Source organism: Cavia porcellus, unplaced genomic scaffold (assembly GCF_034190915.1).
Source record: "Cavia porcellus strain 051 isolate PalLab524CR breed Dunkin Hartley unplaced genomic scaffold, mCavPor4.1 scaffold_9, whole genome shotgun sequence".
In the NCBI taxonomy this organism is placed as follows: domain Eukaryota; kingdom Metazoa; phylum Chordata; class Mammalia; order Rodentia; family Caviidae; genus Cavia; species Cavia porcellus.
The window spans coordinates 5,294,033-5,310,418 of NW_026947492.1; the positions used below are offsets into that span (position 1 = coordinate 5,294,033).

Sequence of the window (16,386 nt, forward strand, 5' to 3'; positions counted from 1 at the left end):
TTTTCTAGCACCCAGGTAAAACAGGCTGCATTTCTCAAGAAAATCACAATAAGCATGTAAACAAATCAGTTAGATAGTTTAAGGATAAAATAAAAATGTATATTAGACAGTACTTTTAGCTTATTGGAAAACAAGTATTTTCTGCTGCTTGAAATAACATTTTAATTAATTTTGAATACCTTTTAAAATTATTATTTTAACTGTACAGTTTTATAGAACATAGATGACAATTCAATACAGATATACCATGTATGATGATCAAATCATGGTACTTACATCTCCATCTTACAAATTTTTTAAAACTTTATTAGCAAGTAATGATTATATGTATTTATGGGTACAGTGTGATATTTCAATACATGCAGATAGTACATATTAATCAAATTAGGGTACCTAATGTTTCAATCTCTTTATCATTACTTTATTGTTGGAGCCTTTGAGCTCTTCTAACAATTATTCACAAAATACAAGATGGTAATTGAGAACAATACTCACACCATTCGGATGCATCACGCCAGAACTTGTTCCTTCAAATCTGTGTTTTGCACTCTTTGTTAATTCTAACACTCATCCAGCCCCACCACATACACTAGTGACACATACTGATGGGCTTTCTAAAAATATCCTAATGGGCTGGGGATTCAGCTCAGTGGCACAAGCACCTGCGTGGCAAGCACAAGGTCATGACCATCCCCAGTACAATAATAATAATAAAATAAAAATATTCTAGTAGGAGAGGAAACTTTCTGTGTCTGACTTCTTCACCTCACTCCTCCATATAGAATATCCTCTGGTTCCATCTATTTTGTTACAAATTACCGAATAACATGTTTATGTCTGAATAGTATTCCACTGTGTATATTACTACACTTTCTGTATCCACTGGTCCATTTATGGGCACCTAGGATGATTCCGTATCACAACTATTGTTAATAATGCAGCAATGAACATGAGTGTGCAGGAGTTTCTTGGATGGGCTGATATCATTTTGTGGATACATGCCCAGAAGCGAGATAACTTGATCATACTATGGATCTCTTTCTGGATCCACAGTGGTGATACTAAGAACAATCATAGTCAAAACAGTATGACATTGGAATAAAATAGAAAGACCTATGGAACAGAATAGAGAATCCCATGCAACAAAAGACAGTGTAACCCCACAGGCGTACCGCCAACTCATTCTTGACAAAAACTAGAAACGTAGTTTGGAGAAAAGAACCTCTCTAATAAATGATGGTGGGAAAATTAGGTATTTCCATATAGAAGAATAAAGCTTGATCCCTGTTTTTGTCTCATACAAAAATCAACTCAAAATAGATCAAGGAACTAAGCATAAGACCTGAAACCATAAGACCACTGGAAGAAACGGGACAAATATTTCAAGCAATAATTATTCAAGTAAAACCCCATAAGCCAGAAAATAAAAGCACAAACAGACCAGTGGTATTATACCAAACTAAGAGGCTTCTGCCCAGCAGAGAGAACCATAAACACAATGAAGAGGCGATCTATACAGTGATAATTTGTTTTTGCAAACTATCCATCTAACAAAATGCTAATATCTAGACATTTTTTAAAACAGAAAACCCAATTTTAAAATTGGCAAGGATATAAATAGACATCTCTTTAAACAGAAGTTCAAATAGCCATCGAAAACATGCTTAACCTATTAGGGAAAAGCAACGGAGAACATGAGATACCGTCTTACCCAGCTAGGATGGTGATTAGCGTACAGACAAGAAAGACAACAAATGTTAGCGAGGATGTGGAGAAAACAGAACTCTGTGCACTGCTGGTGAGAAGGTGAAGTCTACCATAATGCTTAACAGAGTCAGTTTACATCAGCTCTGTCCAGTTAGGCTAAAATAAAATCAGCAAACAACAGTGCACTGGTGAGAGTGAACGTGCTGCCTCCCAGGCACCTCAGGCTGCCACCCCAGGCTGCCACCCCAGGCTGCCACCCCAGGCTGCCACCCCAGGCTGCCACCCAGCGCTAGCCCTCACCTCACATCCATTCTTCTCCCTCCAACTCTCTGAACAAGAGCTGGATTTTGTTTGCGGAGTCAGATGAGCACATTTTCTAGCTTGCCTTCTCGGCAAGCCCATGAAACACAATTTTTGTCAATTATATGTAAGAGGATCTTCTGACTTCAAAAATCCCAGGAAAGCTCCCTGAAAGAGGCGTACATACAGCTGCTGTGCCCTTCCGCCCTTTGACCTTTGCCCTTCATCTTCTTGTTCAAGACGCAGATGTGATGCTGGAGGACCAACAGTTCTTTTATGCCCTCACATGCAGGTTTACCCTACAATAAATGAAAACATGGAAAGATTCTGGGTCCCTAAGAAAGTCCAGGCGCCACCATACCTGTCCTGAGCTTGCTACCTTTTTTCCAAGAAAAATAAAATCTTAAGTTTATCATTGAAAGCAATCAGAGACTTCCTACGGAGCAGGTCATACTATGCTTTAATTTGTGAAACCCATTTTGCCTAACATTATGCTTTTCCATAGTATATGTTTAAGTGATGTTTGTTGAATTTTTAATGACAAATACACTTAATGTTTCATAAAATTCTCCAATAATCTAAACTGTTATCTTTCAGTATCCCTCACTCAGAAGATTGCTACCTAATGTCATAGTGCCGGGTCATTAGGAATTAGCATATCGTTTTAGGCTGAAAGCCACAGTTACATGCTCTGCTCTCCATGATCATCTGAACCCCAGTTTATTGTGGAGAGATTGAAATACTTTGCTCTGTCTCCTCCCTGAAGCTTCCAGACCAAGCTGAGGCCTGTGGCACCTGCTCTCTGATTTCCATACCATCTCCTCTCCTTGCATTACACTGCACATCTGAGCTCCCTGTAGACCAAAATAGTAGAGAGAGTCACCTGTGCACCTTGGGAGGCTTCCCTGAACAACATCCATGGCTCTGCCCCTCACTTGTCTTGTAATCTTGAAAAAGTTTCCCTTGCCTCTCTGCCTGAATGCTCCTATCGCTCAACAAAAGATTCATGCTCACACTGTACAAGTTTGATATGTGGGCTAAATAGACCCACCTCATTGTTGAAAGCCCCGGGACAAAGTAAATACATCACAGTAAAAAAGATTCAATACCAATGCTCAATAGTTCATTGCCTTTGTTCTAAAACTTGGTTTTCTTTCCCCAAAGTTAACAACTTGTTTCCTTTTATCCTTCTTAACATTGCTACTGAGACTGCCCGGCATATAATTTTGGTTTATAATTGTCTTCATTCTAATTTTGCCTAAGATCTGTTGTTTAATTGGTAATATAGCATTGGCTGCAAATAGTAAAAATCCCAATGCTATTGTTTGCTGCTAGATTTCCCTCCAAAGTCTCATGCAGTCATAGGACTTTTTCTGAAGTGGCTGAATCTAGTGTGTGTGGTGCTGGGATTAAGGGATCAGTAAGTCACTCCACTAATTAGTCTGGCGTAGTTCTGGCTAGGATTAAAAGTGTTAGTGCCACACCTGTCCTAGGGCAGTTACCCTGCATAAGATGTAAGGGATAGAAAGGGTCTGGTCTCCTCTCCCTTGTCACTTCCGGTGCCTTGTGGGCACCAAAGCCACTCTGCCTTGGAGCTAGCTGATTATGGCCTGAAATCTCTACAAACTGTGAGCTAAAAAAACCTTTCTTTCTCTAGCTTTGGGCATCAGGTATTTTGTCTCAGCAATGAGAGAAAAGTAACTAAGACACGCAACCACTGCAGCATTTTAAAAACTAAGGATTTATAGGATTCACTAATAATAAGCCTGGGCACAGGCAATCCAGGGCGCATGTGTCCATTTGGCAGTGTCCAGGGATCAGGGTGTCTCTGCCGCTCTGCTCTGCCGCTGTGATGTGCAAGTGGGATGCCGGTTGTCACGGGCAGGAGATGGATGTTTCTCCTCCAGCCCACAAGTCCTAACTGTAGGCAGAAGAAAGGGAAGGGATAAGTGGGCAAACGACTCCCTGCTAATAAAGATTTCCTTTTTCAATCCAGAAGACAAGTTCTTCCTGGAGATATTTTTGACCAGAACTGTGTCCACTTGCTGCAAGAAAATTAAAAGAAAATAATGTTCTTAGCCAGGTACATTATCCTTGTGAATTAAAAATGTCATTTTGCCTACATAAGAAATAAAATTTAGTGAGACAATTAGCACAGCCCACCACAATCCTTTACTCAAGCAGAATTTTAAATTTACAAAGCAGCTCTACTTAGGCTTGAGCTAGTCACATCGTTGAATTAGAAGTGCATATTTGGGCTTAATTTTAAGTAAAATTTCTTTTAAAAAAACATTTGGAGATTCACAGAAAAATCAGAAAGATAATATGGAATTTTCTTTATACTGGCCACCCCGTTCCCCTCTTATGCATACTTTCTTCTGGTATGGTGCATTTATTTCAGTGAGCCAATATTGAAACATTGTTAGTTACTCTGATCTTTTTCTGTTCCAAGATCATTCTAAGAAACCACATTGCATTTAGTCCTGTGTCTTTTTAAATTCTCATTAGACTTGACAGTTCTTTGGATTATTCTCACTGTCAGTAACTGGATTTTTTTTTTAAATGAGACAAAACAAAAGATAGAAATGATACAGCATTTCAAAAAAAAGTAGGAAATTAGCACTACCTAATATATTGCATATTGTTATTTTAGAAATAGTTGTTCAGGTGACAAGAATTAGGCATGGAACAAATAATGATCAATCAATGAGAGCATAAACTGTTCGTTTTGATGAACTTACAGAGGTTAGCGGTGTGGTTATTTACCTTGATGTATTTTGAGGAGCACTGGTTTCACAATCCGTAGGATGCCCCTTGGGACTTGTCGGCTGTTTTCCTCGTGATTATACCGAGGCGATGCCCTTGAAGGAACACCACACAGGTTTTAAGTATCATAGTCACTGCTTTGTATCAGGATGGCACATTATCAGTATAGCTTAACCCTACTGAGGGTGACCTGGGTCATCTGAGGTGGCGTACATCAAATGCTTCACCCTTAAATCATTCTTTCTGTCCTTTACTATAGTATACTCTTTGGAAGGAAGTTATCATGTACAGCCCACGGTTGCAGCGAGGGGAGACAACATTCCCACTCCGTGAAGGCAGTGCGGACATAAATGACTTGGAATTCTTGTGTACAAGAAACTAGATTTATCTTCTTCATTGATGTCAAAATGTATATATATATATATACAATCATTTAATTATATTAGTGTAGATGCATAAATATCTGCCTTAGTCTTGGAGTACTGGTCCAATCTTTCTTCCTTTATTTTCTTATTCAAACTTTTCCACCTTTAGCCATGGGAACTCTCATTTGGCTTCTCTGTCCACTTCATAGCCCCATCACAGTGCACGCATGCGTGCATGTGTGTGCATGTGAGTGCGTGCATGTGTGTGTGTGTGTGTGTGTGTGCGCGTGTATGTGTCTGTGTTAGCACCCCCTTATTTTCTGATGCTGGGTAATGCTTTGGTTTATTTTGTCTACTCCCTGCCCTCTTCCGTTTCCCCAACAGAGCCTCTTCTTTTTATTAGAAATGACCACTAAGGCCAAGACCTGCGTACTCGCCGTGCTCTTTGTGGGCAGGTGTCTCTAATCACAGCCCTGAGGCGCCCTTCCTCATCTCTCAAATGAATAATTACCACGTTCCTCTTCCCACCTCCAGTTTCTTTCTCCTTACGTTTGCCCACACAGAACTGATCAACGGAAAAGCCAGACTGTCAAAAGTTAAGACGAAGTGAACGTGGAAACAAGAGGCACGCCTCCATAAGGAGAGCAGACGCTGGCCAGAAGGTGCTGGACCTGGACTCCAGCAGCTGGAGCGACAGGTCATTGAGGCTTTCACACTGCCCAGCCCCTAAGAAGGAAAGTGAGTCGTCCATTCAGGATCCGGCAGCCAATTAGTGGCAGCCTCAAACTATCCGGAAGTTTCCCTATTTCTGTCTTCCCTAAAACACTATGCTGTGAATTCCACTGATCCCTCATCCCCTCATCCACTGATCCCTCAGCCCCCAGGTTAGCACAAGACTGGCCCCTGCCCCAGCGTTATTTTACTGAGCTGAAACATCAGTTTACTGCAACTAAGCCAGTTGTTGACATTCTATAATGAATTTCCAGGGCTGCGTGATGGGAAACTAAAGAGATGTTAGACACCAGATGAACCACGCAGAGAGCAGCTCTGTCCTCCCATGAGCAGGGGACAACATCCGTCATGCTGGTAGTGAGGCGCCGACACAGGTGTCTTACCTCAGGGTCCCTGCGGCACCAGCTACCTCTGCCACTCGTACTGGAGGAAGAGCACCAGCTTGGGAGGTGAGGCTGTTTGCATGATGTTGTTTTTCTGATGTAACCCTGTTAATCTCCCTACCTCCCTTTCCTCTGCCTCCTTTCTTCCCTCTTGGGAGCAATTTAAACGTCTCTGGCTCCTTTTAGGCGGGGACAGAGTGCTAATTAGCTGTCTGATTCATCCCAGGCCAGCCATCCCAGGGCTGCAGCACTAAGACCAGACAGAGCATGTCCCCAAGCTCTCCAGGGCAGGCCAGGGTCCCAGGGGTCTGGACAGTCCCTGTCTGACGTGGGCCATGGGTGGTTCAGTATGAGCGGGGAGGAACATTCTGCTACAGAAAAGCTCGTCTCCACTAGACCATTTCCTTGACACCAGTCACACAACAAATTGCGGAAAGGCTGTCCCCAAGTCTTCTGAGCTTTTAATTTTGTTCTCCCCTCCAAAGGAAACCTGATCCAGTGAACGGCTCCTAACTGATGGGTCAGCAGGGGCCACCTTTCTTCTTATCACCGTGATTACCAACAGGACTCACATCCATCTATGTCATCAGGGAGAAGTCACAGCAAAGTATCTCGAAAGAGTTGTTGCACTGATTATGGGGTCACCCTTCTCCTTGTGGCCCCTCAGGGCCTGCTCCCCCACTGAGGTCCCAGTAGGCTCAGTGTTGCACGCTTTCCCCCCTCTGGGGCTTCTCAGACTCACTCTGCATTCGATGCCGTTGGCCTCTCCTTCCTTAAATCCTTCTCTCTCCTGGCCTTGAGGACATCTTGCACCTTGCTGGCCATTACTTCTCAGCCTCCTGTGCGGGTGCCCACTCCTCTGCCAGATCCTACCTTCGCTTCTCCTCTCTAATAAAACAACATTAATCTGGTTCCATAAATCAATACTATCTATCGGTTGAGGACTTGGTAACCTTTCCCATGTGTCCAAATTCAGATGCCCAGCCATTAGGAACTCTGTCCGAAGAGCAAGCACAGAGATGAGGTCTCCTAATAAAATGTGGTCGATTATACTAATCATTTGTAAACCAATTCTAACATTACCATCAGCCTTTAGTTAGCTTTATGGCTTTTGTAGCTTGCTTTCATTTTCCTCCCATTCCTTCCTACTCCTTACATGATTATACAGCATTAAAGAATAACTACAGCAATCAAACAACAACTACCCATTAGTGATTTCCTGCTATATATCAGATGCTGTGCCAAGCACTTTATATGCAGCGTTCCATGTAACCCTCACTCAGTCCCATTAGAGAGACACTTTTATTCCCATTTTGCAGCTCGGAACTTTCAGGCTTAGAGAGATCAAAGTGCTTGTTTAAGTCATACCACTGGAAGTATAAGAGGTAGAATTAGAATCCCCTTTGATTTTGGGACTCAAACTCTCAAAGACTCTTCTAATTAACTCTTCTTATTAATCTACATGGCACCCACAACCAATTCTGTGCCAACACCCACTTACACAGGTCACTGATACTACCTCTCCAGGCCTCCCGTGTCCTTTGGCTTTTGAGTCTTGGTGTGGAGTCACATTATAGACACCAATCAGATATTCTAGTGGAATGAGATTTGCCCTCCAATATTTGTGATATGGGGCAGGGAAATTAGAGAAAACCCAGGTCCTGGGGTGCTGAATCTGCACCCCCCAGTGGGTCACCAGAGAATGCCTGGAGGTCTGTGCCATCAGTGTCACCAAATGCAATCAAATTGCAAAACTTTTAAAGCTAAGTGATGGAGAACCAAGACAGGGGAGCTAGCTTGGGTGGAGATGCACCTCTCATTTATAGAAGGTTCTGCACCAAGCCTGCATACCCGTTCCCTTTCTTGGGAATGGCTGGGGAAGCTCGATTCAGGTCACACCTGAGGACTCCTACTCCATATGCTCTCATTTTAGTGCACCTCTGAAAAATGAAGAATCTGGTCACTATTTTCAATCCAGGTTCCATGAAGCTCTGGGGTTCCAAGAGAAATTTGAAGCCTAGGAAAGCCGCGTGCTTTAACAAAGGGATCCCTACCACTATTTCATTTATATAGGGTTTCACGTAACACTCTATTGATTAAAAAATACAATTTTTAAAAGAATAACAAATATAAAAGACAATCAATCTTAATGTCAGACAGGCCTGAGTGGGTCTTTCGATTCTGTAACTGACCACTCAGAGCCATGTTTAATTTTCCTTTTCTCCTCAGTGACATAGAGAAGATGTTTTCTACATCACTGGTCTAGTGCTAAGTAAAGCAGTAGTGTTCACACAGCCCATCAGAGTGCTTACCATGGAATAGATGGTCAGTAAACTCTTCCTTCCTCCATGATGTCGAGCTTGCCAAAAACGGCTGAGGGGTTTAGTGTCCCTCAGCAGAAGAAACATGCACGGTATTATCATCAGTCAGCGAGATGCTCCGGTTTAGCCCCAAACCCCTGATCACTCTGTTTAGACATCCTAAAGCCCTCCTTCTGTTATGCCCGGCATCTGACTCCTGTGGGTCCTGTGGAGGACCTCGAGGACACATCTCAGATCAATTCACTCAGCAGGTCTTGGAGCTCCCCAATGCCTGTGCAACACGGGCAGAAACTGCCCAGCAAAAGAAAGCAGCGAGGCAATTACAAAGGGGGTCACATAGACTGGAGGGCGTAAAGATGCTGGTCTTAACTAGGGAGGGAGGCAGAGCAGCCCTGAGGCAGGTACAGAGGTAGATCATAGTCCCACAAAATGGGCATCCTAGTCTGTGTTTCGGGGGGAAAGAAAGTATGAATATGTGTTTGAAAATTTTACACTAAAATGATGTTTTTTAAAAAATGACTTTGGCTCCTGCAATGATACGTTTCAGTTATCCAGTTAGTTTTTAAAATTCTAACAACGTCCAGACAAATGAGACATTACTGGATTTAACTCAGTGCCTAGACATGTGGGGACTGTTTAGACAATGGGGTGAATTGGAACAAGATGGTTATTGATAAGTCTCAGTCAGAGAGGAAGCTATCATGCTTCTTAGGGCAGAGCAATGACCCAAAACAAGACCACCCTCTGGTACCCAGAAACAGACAGGTCTGGAGTTACCAATGCATCCTGCTTGCCAATCCAAAAAGGAACATCTTTACTTAGTCAACATCGTTTTCCATTAGTGTATCCCTAAACAGGACCATAAAGACAGAGTTTTTAAAAAATAATTAAATGGGTAATTTGATGTTCAGTCCTTCTCAACTCTACTCACCAAGCTTCGGGATGTCTGCTGAGAATGTTAGGGTCAAGATGTTCTAGGCTTCCCACAGAGCCAGAGGAAAAGAGTCAGCACACGTGAACATTGTCTAAAAAGGGGGCTGCTCTGTTCCTCCAGGTGGGAAAACACTACATTTTGTTTTGTTTCCTGAATTTGGAGGAAGGTAGTCCTGGCCTCCATGGCTCCAGAAATGCTACCATGCCACATTAATCAAACATTCATCCCCGGCTGGGAGCAGTTTGGGAGAGAGGTTCTTCTTCAGTCAGGGTCCTGCCCCAGTGAGAATCTGATCAGGGTCGTGAGGGGAAGTTGTACACCATGTACCCCAACTTGTAAATACACAAACTTTGCGTTCAGTTTTAGGGAAGTCTCAATCTTCTTGAATCTCTTATCAAAATGCTCAGGGCCCAGACCTGTTGCAGTCTTCCCGATTTCCACCCTTACCAGCATTCATATTATTTGACTGTCTCGTGACAGGCCCCCCAGCTCCTGACTTTGGCCCGGAGGTCGTGATTTGCATGCATGTTGCTGAGACTCTTCACTGCTCACTCATTAAGCATCTTCTGTGGTTGCAAGTAACACCAGTCTCCTTTGTCCTTATCCTTTTCCTTGCCTGATCATGCAGAAACACTTGGTCACCTCTGATAAGGCACTGGTCCCCATCCTTAGTCTATGGATTGGTACAGTCCCTGGCCTGTTAGGAACCACACAGCAGGACGTGAACAACAGACAAGCAAAGGAGTTAAATTTCCATCTGTATTTACAGCCAGCCCTCATCCCTTGCATTACTACCTGAGCTCTGCCTCCTATCAGATCAGAAGCAGCATTAGAATCTTAGACTAAATACAAACCCTGCTATGAACTGCACATGTGAGGGATCTAGGTTTCCTGATCTCCGGAGAATCTAATACCTGGTAATCTGAGGTGGAGCTGAAATTTATACTGCTAGGAAAAAATCACCACTACCAGTCCCTTTCTGGCTGTAGAAAAATGGCCTCCAATGAATCTGCTCCAGGATGCCAGAAAGCTTCGGGATTACCGGGACAAGACAGGAGTTGTGGGAGGGGCCATTGGCCTGAGCCCCACCCCTGCAAGGTCCCTGGAGCCTTGGAGGACCTTTAACTCCCAGGGCATCTCTGCCCTTCCTTTCTGCAGAGAGGTCAGGCGCTTCCTTTGCAACCACAGCTTTGCTTTGTGAGAGCCTTCACAAGTAATTTGCTCCCCGAAGTAAGTACCAGCATTACAAACTGCTTGCTTGATGGTACATTTACCCTGGAAAGCAGAAGAGCAAAGTTGTTTCGCGCCAACACTCTGGTAGCCCAACAGAATTTGAATTCTGTCCCTACTGCCAGTTGTTTTTGTGACTCTGGACAAGTGCTTTCCCTTCCTTAAACCTCAGTTTACTAGTTTGTACAGTGGGGTAATCCTTGTGTCTACCTCCTAAGGACTGTTATAAGAATTAAATAGCCAAAATGCCAAGCACTTAGCATAATGTCTGGCATAGACGCTAACAAGAAATGTTGGCTAAAACTAGCTTTCAGATTTATGTTTATTTGTAGAAATAAATTTAAGAATGGCGATAACTGTATTCTCTCTCCCTTTTACTCTGGCAGGCTTTCCTATAGTATAGAAAATGTGGAATTGTAGCCTACACCTAAGGAATTATGTGTAATAACAGCATATCTTATTTTTTGTCACATCTACATCTGAGTTATCATCAGCTGTGTGGAAATAATATTTGTGGTGCTTACAACTTACTAGAATCCTTTAATTTTGCACAAAGCAAATATAAATATGGGGAGCAGGCCTTTCCTGGCTCATGTTGACTACACTCAGAGATTGTGTCTCAGGAATGAACCTCGCCCATCTAGGGTGCCAGGACAGATAGATGGAAGCTGACAGCCACGCCCTATGGCAAGTGCAGGTCTGACTTGAGCCATGAAGTCCTGCGCACGGGTGCGGGTTTTGAGACTCAGGGTAGGGAGCAGGGCCTCCGCCCAGCAACCAGCTCTGGGCCTGCTCACTGGCGGTACCAGAGCTCCCCAGCTGTCCCCTCCTCCCTGATGAATATGGAGGAGCTTCGCTCAGCTCTGACTGCACTGGGCTTTGTTTTCCTCACCACTCTCCTGCTCTCTGATCAGATGTCACTCTTTTTATTATTGTGATTCGCTGTGTGTTGACAACTGATTTAAACATTTCACAGGGGAAGAAAAAGGGTGGGGGTTGGTGGGGATTCTTTCCCTTTAATCCAGGGTGTTTGGGTTTCAGATTAGCAAATAAATGACTTGGGGTGTATAATTACAACTAATAGGTTAATTAGCGAACATTTAGATCTTCCTGGAAAAAAATAATGAAAGTCAGTATCTGCCTCCTTTTGAGGCAAACCAGGAATAACCTGGCAGAGGGAAGGAGCCCACTTAACAGCTTGCTCTGCCCCTTCTTTCAGGGGTACAAGTTGCTGTGTGTGGCTCTGCACTGGGGCCAGACACTCCCAGTAAACCAGAGGAGCACTCTGGAAGCAAAGCCAGGGCCACCTCCAGGGAACAGTTGCTGTAGGAGTCAGGGCCACCCATCCCTGCCTCTGTCCCCAAACTCAGGCTCGTGCTCTGCTGTTTCTCTTTTTAGCTCCCTCCTTGCTGCTCAGCTGTGACTATCACTCAGCCTCAGTCAATTTCCCCATCCTCCAGACAGTGGATTCTGAGACTGTCTGCACCGTCCTGCCACGATAACCTTTGCTGGCAGTGGAGTGTGGGAGCGGGAGGAAGGAGCTGTTCAGAGAGGACAAGGCCAGTGGATAAGTCATGTCCACTTCAGGAAGCTGCTCCCTGAGGGCAGCGGGGACTCTGCCCGGAGCAGTGACCCCACGCAGAGCTCTTGACCGTGCCACGCACTCTGTGCCAAGCACTGTGTGGGATGCGGGACAGGGAGGATGTGTGTGCAGAGCACAGGTGTCCCTGACTAGTGAAGAGCCACTCGACGTAAGCAGTAAGAGGAAGGGAACCTGGCCACACGGTCTTCTTTCCAGAATGCATACCTGATAGTAAAGCTTGATATGTGCCCCCGAGCCCTGCTGGGTTTAACGCCTCTTGCAATGAACAAAGAGCCTTAGTATGGGCTGAATTATGTCTCCCAAAAAAGTTGATTAAGTGAAGTCCCAGTGCCCAATTCCTTGCCATGTGAACTTTTTTAGAGACAGAACTATTGCAGATATAACTAGCTACGCAAAGGTAAGATCACTCTGAAGCAGGATTGATTTCTAATCTGATAGGTCTACAGTCTGTAGAGGAAGAGAGGACAGACAGGAAAGATGATCTTCTGACTGCAGAGGCAGCAATTGCAGTGATGCTGCCACAGTCCAAGAACATTAGAGCTACCCAAAGCCAGAAGAAGCCAGCGAGGACCCTTCTAGAGACTTTTGAAGGTGCATGGTCCTTTTAACACCTTAATTTTGCATTTTCAGCCTCAAGAACGGAGAGGATACATTTATGATGTCTTAAGCAACACGTTTGTGAGTATCTGTACCACAACCCTAACTAACCAATATAAGCTGTCATCTGCATTGTTACTAGAAAAAATTTAAATTCAACTCAGAAAAATCTCAAGTCAAATGCTTAGAAGAAAATAAGCAGATGTCAGAGTGATCATGCAAGCTATTATATCAGAAAAGTTTCAGAAACTGGCTCCTTACCCAGTCCTCCCCACAGGATTCCTCAGCATCCATTCTGACAGTCAGTGGAGATTTCTTATCACTTGAGATAGACCATCTGAACCTAGACGGGACAGATTATCTCAATGGTCTGTGGGAAAGAAAGATGAAGCCTGTTGCTTGCATTGTCCAATTTTTAGACTATCAGTAGTGTTGACAATCATTTACAGAGCGCTTACCATGTACCAGACATTGTGTCAAGTGGTAGGAAGGATTTCTCCATGTGTGACTGTCTTGAAGCAAGCCCTGAGCCTCCTGTGACCTGCAGAAAAGATGCTGTCATGACACACTCCACCACAGCGTGTTGAGGGTTGTAAGAGGGGGCTGCTACACATACTCCGACCCGGAGCCCCGAAACTCAGGCCGGCACCATTTCCCATCACATAGACCTGTTTCCTCAGCCCATGTTTCATTTTCTACAAAGCAGTGATTTGCCTGCTTTGATTAGTGCTAGCTTCACAAGGCTGAAATGAGCACACAGAAGAGCTACTTGGCATAACAGGCGGTCCAGAAAGGAACAGAAGGATCAGGGATCCAAGGCATAATCACAGCAGCTCTGGTGTTGAAGCCTTGTTACAAAGGAATCGCCTAAGGGTTGCTTTCCAGGGAGCTGTATCCAAACAGAGCGGGAAGGAGAGGAGCAGGGAGCCCAAAAAAGTCCCTAAGAGGAAATGACAGACAAGTAGCCTCTCCTTTGCAGAGTTCCGCAAGAGCAAAGAGCAGCAGAGAAGAGAGGAGGTGGAAATCACATCCTGGCTGATGCATCCTTCACTGCAGGCGGGGCTGACACCTTACCTGGGCCTGTCCAGCTAAGGAGCAACTCAGGAAACAGGTAAGCTGTTCTGGAGTGAGCTGAAGTAACATTTGCTATCAAGTGGGCCAGGAAAGGAGGGCTGGGCACTGATTTTCTAGTCCACAGAGTTAAACTCAGTGGATGACCTCCCTTCCACAAATATACTGCCCAATATCCACACTGGTGGTACCTCCTCCTTGTCTAAGGGAACCATAAACTCTGACTTACGCTCATGTTCTGCTCTTGCCCAAGTCACTGAGCCTCCCATCTCATCCCTTCCTAATCTGCAACTTACAACATCTGAATAAAAAATATGTAAATTACACCAGGATTTTGAGGACAAGTGCAAAATGCCTATTAATGGAAGGTTAAAATGATTTCCAGAATTACAGTATGTGGGTTGTTAGCAGCTTCAATATGTAAATAACAACAATAATGTTCATTATTGTTATCACAAATGTTACTGTGGCTGCTGGAATAGTGGGAAGCTTTCTAGGTTGCTGAGGGCGGAGTCATCCTACCTGCCAGTCCTTCCTGACTTGAGGGCCCAGGCTACAGCTTACATTTTAATTTGCAGATAAAGGAAAATACAGGCCTAACCCCAGGAAAGAAGGCAAAGAAAAAGGGGGCAAGTCAAGGCCTAGAATTTGGGTGGTTTGGTGTGCCGCCTTTAGTTAAAGGTTTTAAATCCATAAAGCAGGAATATCAATAGTTGTTTTGTTTGCCCAACAGAGAAAGATTGTGCGGACCCCTACTGACCCATGCTAATCCGCCTCTCAGCAGATCTAAAGACGGGCTATTGCTCAGGGCTGTGAGCAGTTTATGCACCTTGAGGTTGCAGCAAAGAGACCAGACCCAGCAAACTCCGCGGCAGCCAACCTGCTCACCCAGCCGGAAAGCTCGCAGGAAACGCCCAGAGGGAAGGGATTCATTAGCCTCATTTACTGCCTGGTGAGCCAATCCCAGAACCCCATTCAGACAGTCAGCCAATTATAATCGGCTGACAGGACGTGAGCCAATCACCTCACTTCCTCATCTAGGCCAGTGCATCTCCAACCTCCTACTTCTGCGGGCTGTTTACTAGCACTGCCAGTCACCAGAAAAGGATGGGAAAGAGCGGAGCTGAGAACCCCAGGCCGGCTCAGTCTTCAGAGCAGACTCTGGCAGGAAGGCAGAGCCCGAGATGCTCATGGGAAAGATCCGGGGCAGAGCCCACTCCAATTCATTCAATCTAAAGGACACAGTCCCCACCCTGGGCAGGACCTCAGAGCCCAGTGGGGAGATGGAGCCCTTCCATCAGGGTTTGAAGAGAGCCACCTGAAACGGGTGTTACGTGAGTGGGTAACATGGACACAGCCTGTGGGTCTCAGGGAGTCTTCCAAAAGGAGGGGCAGTGACACTTCATAGCGTATCATAGTCCAAAAAGGCTTGCAGGGGCATTTGAGACCCCCAGTCCATACCCACTTGCATTGTTTTGCTAGGGCTGCTTTAACAGAGAACACAGACAGGGAATTAATGTATTGTCTCAGCCTTCAGCAGGCCCAAAATCTGAAATGGAGTCGTTGGCAGGGCTGATTTCTGCCCTGGCCTCTCTGTGGCTTGCAGATGGCTACGGTCTTACTGTGTCCCCACGTGGTCTTTCTTCTGTAAACACACCTTCATCTAAATTTCCCTTTCCGGTAAGAAGAACACCAGTCCTAATGGGTTAGAGCCTGCCCTAATGATCCCATTTTATCTCTTTAAAGAGCCTGTCTCCAAATAGTCACATCCTGATGATTTTGAGTTAGATCTTCATCATGTAAGTTTTCAGAGAGACACGATTCAGTTCACAATACCGTTATTTTTTATAACTAGTATGAAGTTCCTGTTTAGTCACTTTCTCCCCCAAAGAACACAGTGACCAGGGGCCTTCTGTCCTCTAAATCTTCTGCATTAAGTGCCTGTTGACTCAGACTTGGACCAGCTCCTGTCAGATGAGAGGGATGATGAAGCCCACATCTGGCTCTTGAAACCAATGCCTCATCGCTCAGCTTTTCCTTCAAAAGCTGCATGTCTGCTGGAGTCTTGGCGCGGCCTCTTTCCACTGCTCCACAGCCCCGCTCACTGGCTCCACGCCCAAGTATTTGATAAGTCATTTTGTCTGTGATAAGGCTGGTGTTTCCTTTAAGCCAGGCAGAGGGAGAGAATGAGAGAAGTAGCCATCCGTCAGCCAGGGCTCGGGCTGCTGCCATTCGGTGTGAGGAGTATTCTGTGATACTTGAGATCAAGGGCAAGAAGCAAGACTCTGGAAAATCTAACTGAAATCAGAGACATAGCGTCTACAGTTCAGAACTCAGTACAGTGAGGATTTCTTGAACATTCACGAGGTGACAGGCA

The 16,386-nt window shown here is 44.7% G+C and overlaps 1 long non-coding RNA gene across 2 annotated transcripts; it reads right to left on the reverse strand.

Moving 5' to 3' along the window:
* Positions 1 to 540: 540 nt before the first annotated feature.
* LOC111757671 (uncharacterized) lies at positions 541 to 14,933 on the reverse strand. Of its 2 annotated transcripts, none has more exons than XR_010049629.1 (5): positions 14,770 to 14,933; positions 13,397 to 13,479; positions 13,200 to 13,308; positions 4,774 to 4,868; positions 541 to 4,052 (listed from the first exon to the last, which is right to left on the reverse strand). It is a non-coding gene; the product is annotated as an uncharacterized LOC111757671 (long non-coding RNA). The 2 variants fall into 2 exon arrangements; XR_002791965.2 differs by having other exon boundaries at positions 14,839 to 14,925.
* Positions 14,934 to 16,386: the final 1,453 nt, after the last annotated feature.